This window comes from Euprymna scolopes, chromosome 5 (assembly GCF_053919585.1).
Source record: "Euprymna scolopes isolate OS-2025 chromosome 5, ASM5391958v1, whole genome shotgun sequence".
Taxonomy (NCBI): domain Eukaryota; kingdom Metazoa; phylum Mollusca; class Cephalopoda; order Sepiida; family Sepiolidae; genus Euprymna; species Euprymna scolopes.
In genome coordinates this window covers 128,859,421-128,868,309 of record NC_136486.1, presented here as the reverse complement: position 1 = coordinate 128,868,309, position 8,889 = coordinate 128,859,421, and the positions used below count along the sequence as shown (strand labels likewise).

Sequence of the window (8,889 nt, the reverse complement as noted above, 5' to 3'; positions counted from 1 at the left end):
TTGGGATAAAGTTAAAGAGGTGGCCACATGGAAAAAGTTTGAGAACATTTTAATCACTTTTCAACCTCCTAAAAAGGATAATACTACAAACAATTTTTTTTTAAATAAGTTCATTCATCTAAACATCTTTATTTGTGCACAGTTTTAAACCAACGGCAGGTTTCGACGTATTTATAATATTTTGAAATACAAGCACCTTGCCCGTATTAAAGGGTCCACGGGTGTCTCGATATTATGGATCTCTTCTGTTTAGTAGATCTTTTTAAAAATGTTTTTTCTCCACCACTAGAGTCTACGGCATTATTGCGATGATTTCTCTGACGTCTGAGGTGTGTTGTCCTGTATCCTTGTCAGTTCTAAGAAATCCATCTACTCAGGCTTCGCCTTTTCACATTTGGAGAAAGGGTTAATTTGTTGCTAATCGTCTGAAGGACCACTACTGTTGAATAACGACAGAGCTATCCATGCAGGTTTTCTAGGATAATGTGCTCGTTTATAGGACGCTGGATTTTTGCATCCCCATTTTCCCGACCTTGTCTCACAGATTCCCTCCGCGGAAGGGGGATCGACCACCTATCAAAAAGGTCTTCTCAAATTTGAGGTTATTGTTATGAGCTGTTATTAAGTTGAGGCTGGTACGTCGCCTACTAAGTAAATAGCTGAACGAATGAATGAACACAGTGATATAAACTCGGAGAAGGAAGAAAGAAAACAGTCGACTCTTGGATGAATAAAAAAAATAGTACGTCTGTTTCTTTATATCCGGATCGATACTTACTGATACCTTTTCCTGCTATCATTTACTACTGCGAACAACAAATGCAAGAAACGTTATTATTACAATGGCATTTACTCCTTTTTTGCCTACATCATCGACATCCTTTGTTTTTGGTCATGTTACGGCCGTTGATGATGGTAATGATGATGATAGCGGTGCGATAGTCGTAGTCGTAACATATATTCTACGATTATTATAACAAGGACTTCAAATTTACGACCCTGCCTCTTACCGTTCCTGCTGCAACCTTATCTTGCTTCTACGGTATCGTCTCGCCTCTCTCTCTTTCTGTATCTCGTGCTTTCGCTTTCTTTCTGTCTTTTTTTTTATTTTTTAATTCGTCTGTTTCTTCCTCCCCTTCCTTAATCCTGTTGCTACAGCTGCTACTGCCAGAATTGCAACTACGGCTACGGCACACAGCCTTTAACAGCATTAGGCGGACGCCGCTCTCCTCACAAAGTTGAGTAGACGGAGCGAGCATGAAAGAAAAGAAGAAAAATGACTGCTCGCATTGATGGCATCCAGGTGATTCGTGCACGTACAATTGCACGTTATATAGAATGAAAAGAGAAGGATATAACGGTACCAGAAAGAGATAGGATTTTACCAGCATTTCATAGAATCATAACAGCAACGACAAAAAAAGCAAAAAAAAACAACAAAAAAAAAACAACAAAAATAAATAAAAAACGAACAACCACCTGTCTTGCATGGACGCTCGCTTTGTTGTACAGCGGTTCGTCACGGATGAACAAACGGGCCTATTCTTTCCTGATTGAGTTTACAAGGACGAAGACGAAATAATGAATGAATGTTCGGAAGAGGCATTCGGTTGTTGCTGCTGCTGGTCGTCGCATCTAAAACTGATACGGCACGACTTGATCTGACCTATAAACTATTACAATCACCACTGGTCATCTGGAGTGGATATACCAACTTCTTATATATATGGACTAGTTTCCTAAAAGCAAACACAAATGAAGGGGAGAATGAGAAGATAACCCAAGGGTGGAGTTTATGAACGATAAACAACAAAAAAAAAATGTAAAAAGAAAAAAGGGGAAGCGGATTACTGAAATCATTTTCATCCCACTAAACCAACCCATATTATCTTTTTTAAACACACACACACATACATTTTTAACAACTTATTGGTTTTCTCGCTTATTTTTTATTATTTATCTAGTTTCATTTTTTTAGTCGCATATATTTCTTTTATATTTTACATTTATTATCTTTTTTTTTTAAGTATTCCACTGGAGAAATATGTGAAATAAAAAGCAAAACATTGTTAGGTGGTTTAAAAATAGCAACATCGTATATGCGTACAATATTGACACAGCAATACCGGTTCAGAATCAATACGAACACAAGTTTGTTTTAATACGTAAATTATAAATGCAACAATAACTAAACAAGTGGCAGCAGAAAAGAACGGTTTAAAAAAAAAAAAAGAGTAAAAAAAAAATGTTATACGAGAACTGCTGCTCTTGCTAGCGATGCTTCCCTGCTGCTAAAACTGTTACTACTACGCTCATTACTACTGCTACGGATGTTGCAAGGACACGAATAATAGAAATAGTCGTCTAATACAACTGCTAAGACTTGGAAATACTAACAAAACTGCTGTTGAACTGGGTGCATACGTATTAATACTCGACAGTTCTATCTTGATCGACTAGTTCTATTAGCTGCCTGCTTTTTAGTTCTGGCTATCACAGAAACAATTATGAATAAAAGAGGATTACTGACTAATGAAATTAAGTGGAGAAAAGAAAATTAAAATCTGACTTTTTTAAGAAACAGTGATTGACCACAAATTAAATATTTATATCTTCTTTTACTTAAGTCTTAACTTAAAAGAAGACCGAACTATTAGCAAGAGGCATATTGCTTGAAAAAAAAAGGGATAATTACGTCTAATATAAAAAATAGTTCTCATAACGAAGTTATGTGCTGATTACTTACATAGAAATCGTTTCTCATTAATAAAAAAAAATAAAAGCTCTATAATATTACAGGGAAGGTTAAGAAATATAGCTTTACATTAAGAATTAAACTAATTTAGTGAATAGTTAAAGAAATATAACTTAAAACGTGAACGCACAGGCGTATTTATAGATATAGATATTTTTTTAAATATATGTCTAGAAAGTTTTGTACTCGTTCTAAAGCTAGTAATAATGATGTCGCGGTTGGTTCGTGAAAAAGAACCGGGCTTTGTTGCCACAAGCGTACGACAACAAGTGGTGAAGGATAACGGGCGTTAATTCAAAAATACAAGCGCCGCCTCCTTTATCGCTTTCACTTACAAACGTGAAAGTGAAATCAGGTAGAAGGCGCAAGAAGAAAAGACGAAAGAAAAAAAAAGTCTAATAGTAGAAAACACTACACATATACGATAAAGAGATAAAACACTCTAAAACAATATTAAAAAAAAAAGGATTTCTTAAAAAATATATAACATAAAAAAGGAGAAACAACAGCAATCGAATACATAGCTAATCGATATATATTTACATATATATATATATATATATATATCTAAAGTCTGGACTAATAAATCTTGTCTTTTACACAATTGGGTGCGTCTACGCACTCGCATGGTTGTGTGAGTGAGTGTGCATGAGTGTGTGAGTGAACGGGCGTGTTTGCGTGCGTTGGCGCACCTGGACAAAATATTGTCGACATGAACTCTGGGTTAGTAGTCCCTTGAGGAAATGCCAATGAAAGGCAATCGTTGACGATGACCATAACAACAAACATGGAGTGCTAATTTTGCACGGTCCATTTATTACTTTTTTATCGTAGAAAATTAACCTTTTTATTCGCTTCAAACAATAAAATAAATTAAAATTTCAAAAATAATTCTCATTAGAAGAAATAATCAATATTTTTCTATGTAAGTTTATATCTGTGTCCGTCAGTTAACGTCTGCGTTCGAAACTATTGACTATGTTAGATCTTAGAAAATTTACCATTTTTAACATTCTTATATTATTCGATTTTGTCCAGTAAATAAACATTTTTGACTTTAAATATATTTCTAATATCGTCGCCAGTAAAAGCGGCATTTTTAATTATTATTCTGTGATCTTTTAAATTGTAATTATATACATCTTTTTACATTAACGTAATTTATAGAAATGGTATCATTGGGAATCTTATCTCTCCCCCTTCTTGTCTCTTTTCTTAAAGGAAAATCCAACTTCCTCTTCTAAATTCAACATTGTCTTCTTTTCTGTGTTTGACTTTTTAACGTGGAAAGGTTGTCTATCTCTGTTTCGGCTAGATAGCATATGCAGTATCCTCTCTATATGAAACTCCATTTAAATAAATAAATAATAGCAATAAATATTCTCACAACTATTTCTTCTTTTTCTTACTAATAAAAAAACCCGTTATATTAAAAAAAAAAAAAACTTCTACCGATATTACTTTATAAAAATAACATAAAGATAAAACTGCTGTTCACAAAGTCAGTTAACACATCTGATTATTAACTGCATAATAAAGCGTGTTGCTTGATTGAAATGCAGAAATAAATTAACGTAAAAGAAAATGCCCCCCCCCCCAAATGAATAACTAATTTACACTAGAACAAAGAGTATTAAAATATAAACGCTGGACAACCGCTTACGAGCCAAAATACCTATTGAAAAAGTGAATACTTAAACCCTGACACTGAATAAAGGTTGTGGCAATGAATATATATTCAAAAAGATTAAAGGCGGATTTAGTATTTGTGGTTGTTAAGTGGGCGCTTAAAGGCTTAAAATATATTTGAATCATAAATGCTCCAGTTTGTTTGTTTACGTGTATCTTACAGCTGCAAAGTTGGACAGAAGGTGAGGTTTTCGAAGGAAGTAAGCTTCTTCTCCCTCAGAAGTTCTATGTTTTAGGTAAGAAGCAACCAGTTTTAATATTTCGCTTCGAACGCCATAGGGCCGTTAATCTGAAGGATAGACGATTTGTGATAACTGCCGCCACGAAACTCGAACAAGAACTTTCCAGTATTTACGCACACGTAACTTAACATTAACAAAGGGTAAAATAAATAGGAGAAACGTACAAGCGAAGTACTCATTAAAAAAGGGTCTCATATATATATATATATATGTATGTATATATATATATATATATATATATATATATATATATATATATATATATATATATATATATATATATATATTACATTGGTGAAACAAAAAGGAAGTAAAACCAAAGCGGAACAGCCATATCGGACAGTAAGATGGTAAGAATGTACATCCGGCTATCCAACTTCGACGACGACGACATGAGAGTAACAAATATTAAAACAGACGGATTTAAATTTTCAAGCAACAAACTTCTGGTTCGTTTACCCGGTAGTAACACATTTCCTACGAAGAATTACGTGGGGTGTAAAAAACAAAACCTGACGATCAGCTGTTGCACGAGCTCAAAACAGAATTCTACGATTAGTTCTCTGGACGGAAACATTTCTCCCCTCGTACCAGCACAGAAAACGAACAGCAGCTTTCGGGACATGATTTTTAACACTAAAGGCCATAAACTGAAAAATATGACTTGGTGGGATTTAAAAACACTTGAAGCCAGTGATAAAAGAAAGGTAAACTTGTCCTAAAGAACACACACATATGGAAAACAATATGTATATATAAAAATGTTCGACTTCAGCTATCAATTACTGTAAGCATCGTATCATATATTGTAAAGGCTAGTGGTTAAACGATGCTAATTTAGTATTATACCTTAGACAAAAGTGTATAATAAGATATATAACGTGTATATAATAGATGCAAGTGATAAAAAAAAAATCCTGAATATACTTCGGAAATGAAGTATTATTATACAAAACGAAATCGCCTGGCCAGTAAAATGTGCGTGCCTTTTTAATACAGTGTTTGAATTGACATAATATATTCCTTCCTTAAAAGGAAATCAAGTCGTACTGCATTCAATTGGAGAAAATTACAAGGAGAAAATAAAATTAAACAATACAAGTAATGCAAATCGCTTTTTTTGTTAAATTATGCGGAACAAAGTGCGATAAAAAAGGAAAAAAAAATTAATTTAAAAATTAAAAAAACGGATAAACTATAAATTTCTGCATATTTAAAAAAAGAATTCAAGTTAACATATTAACAAAATCATTTTAATCCCCCCCCAAACAAAACAAATTACAGAGTAAATAACCTTCAAGGTGTGTTTAACGAGAGAATATATATATATATATATATATATATATATATATATATATATATATATATATATATATATAAAAGCTTACAAAATAAATTACATGTATAAAAGTTCCTTTTGACTGCCTACATAAAAAACATCTGATACGTCGCACATGTAAAACATTAAAAACAAAGAACTACATATAAACATTATATATATATATATATATATATATGACCCAATTGTTACTGTTTTATTACAACGTTTATTAAGAATATAATTGTTATTATTTCTCTTATATTTATTATTGTTATTGTTATTGCTATATCAGTGCGTTAGCCTGGCATAGAACATTTGTACATTACATGGACAAACAGAAAAGGTTCAAAGATAAAACTAATCACGTTTGTTTTATCATCTTTTAATATCATGTTTTACTTGGTTTAAAGTGAGTTTTACGTAATAATTCCATTTACCAATCTGTTTTACATACACGCACACACACACATATATACACATATATGTGTGTGTATATATAAGTACATGTGCTTATGATAGTTATATATATATGCACATATACATATCTCTAAATCGTTTCTTCGTCACGAATAACAACTAGTTTGAATCAAGTAACAAAAAAAACAAGGGTTTTAAAAGCAAGCATCTCATTTACGTGGAAATTCAGTTCGTGTGTGAAAAAAATTATTTCAATTTAAAGAAAGAAGAAAGAATTAAATTGTGTTAAGATGGGGAACGAAAACAGTCAGCCAGCGTCAAGCGCCACGACCCCTGCGTCCGAGGGCCACTCGGTATATTCGTTTGGGTCGGTCCGGCGCTCGTCGGCGGCATCTAGTCAACATTCATCTCCTGTGGAACCTCCACAGCCGGATCTAAGTCATCTGACCGAAGACGAGATTGCTCAGATACGTTCAGTAATTGACAGGGCGAAACAGATCCAAGTGGACGAAACGAACAGAGTCAGGTAAGTACTATGTGATTTGTTATTCATTTGTTGTGTATTTAGTATCTTCACATTTAACAAAATACTATCATTTCCGGCCATTTGTTGTCTCCCCTTTTAATAGACTTTATCCCTTGTATGCATATCGACATTTGTTTACGTAAACAAATAAGATGCTATATATACCATGATTTTTGTACAGAAATTAAATCCAACATTATGTAATAACTGACAGCACTAAATGCGAAAACCAGAGATAGTAAATCGGTAATTAACGTCAGTTGTTTAAATCAAATCAAAACCGAAATGAAAGTTTTAATGTCATTAAGTTGATTTCAAGTTTTACTCAAAATAATTATCTTACAAAGTAAATGTTTATATAATATTTGTAAAGCACTACACATGTCTTAAGTATAAAAGGTACCTTGTTTGGGTGTATCCCTGAGTTCGTTCCCTATGGACTACGAAACGAATTATTTTTCGATTTTAAACACTTATGTACTTATGTATCTGGGTGCGTATTTAAATTGGTTTTGTATTGGAATACTTCCGATAAGTATCGAAAAATCGAAAAAAAAAATCCGGCTAAAGAACAAACAGTCCAATTTTGACCACTTTTATATAGCCTAACATAACAAGAGCATATGAGAAGTTTTATCACCACACAACCAGAAGGAGCCGGTGTATAAAATCAACTGTAGGCTTTTTGAGAAGACTGGGGCGCGTTCGAAAGGAATACTTTTGTTTATAGCACAACTGAACCATGATAGTTAACTTTTTGCAGGTTATCTTTTCATTTAAGTCTCTGTGTAAAAATTCATTTCATAAAATTTACAGTAGGGTCGCTACAGTACAATGAAGACTACAGTGTATTGTTGATCAGTTACTGCTGAGAGGCACGTGAGCTACTTTCATGTGCACGGCGATGGGTTCCCGAATAGCGCATGGAATTCATCGATTTGCTGACGGTTTTCACTGATTATGACAAAAAAAAAAGTATTGGAATTGTAGAACAATCGTTGATCTTCGTTCAATGCTAGGAAACATCGGTCCTTCTTGCTAGTATAAAAACATGTGCGTTTGTATGAGTGTGTAATTGTTATGCGTAATTGTATGCTAAATCTAAAGCTCAGTTTTATTTATCAGTTATAAGCAGATAGATTTTAAGTTTAATGTTTCTTTCGTATTTCATCACATTATAAACATATGGTCTACACTTCTTCCAGGAAGTGACTAAAGTGAGCCAATATTCATATACCAGACACGTGCATATTCCATGTTATCCATCGACATTTACAAACACACGCACACACATCTATTATTGGAAGTTCTTTAATTTAAAAAAAAGTTAATGTGAAACGCAATAATATGTGTATGAGTTTTGGATATAAACATATTTAATGTATCAACATATTTTTTTCTTTATTTGTGTACAGAAATTGATAAAGATATATTTTGTAAATGTATAATATATCTATTATATGTATGTATATATATATATATATATAGATATTATATGTATATATATTACATATATTATATATATATTATATATATAGATATTATATGTATATATATTATATATATAGATATTATATGTATATATATTGTATATATATTATATGCATACATATTATATGTATATATATATATATTATATGGATATATATGTGTATATATATGTATATAGATTATATATAGAGATAGATATTATATGTATATATATATTATATGGATATATATGTGTATATATATATGTATATAGATTATATATAGAGATAGATATTATATGTATATATATTATATGTATATATATACATATAATATATGTATATATATTATGTATATACATATTATATATATTATGTGTGTATATATATATATCTTATATGTATATATAGAATATGTATGCATATATTATATGTATGTGTATATATATATTATATGTATGTGTATATAC

At 31.8% G+C, this 8,889-nt stretch overlaps 1 long non-coding RNA gene across 3 annotated transcripts in view; it reads left to right on the top strand.

Annotated features, from left to right (window-relative positions):
• The first annotated feature begins 304 nt into the window (after positions 1 to 304).
• LOC145276969 (uncharacterized) overlaps positions 305 to 8,889 on the top strand; it is a 440,156-nt gene continuing 431,571 nt past the window's right edge. For all 3 annotated transcript variants that reach the window (XR_013868067.1, XR_013868068.1, XR_013868069.1), the window contains exon 1: positions 305 to 6,950. This is a non-coding gene — a long non-coding RNA (uncharacterized LOC145276969). The remainder of the gene's footprint in view (positions 6,951 to 8,889) is intronic.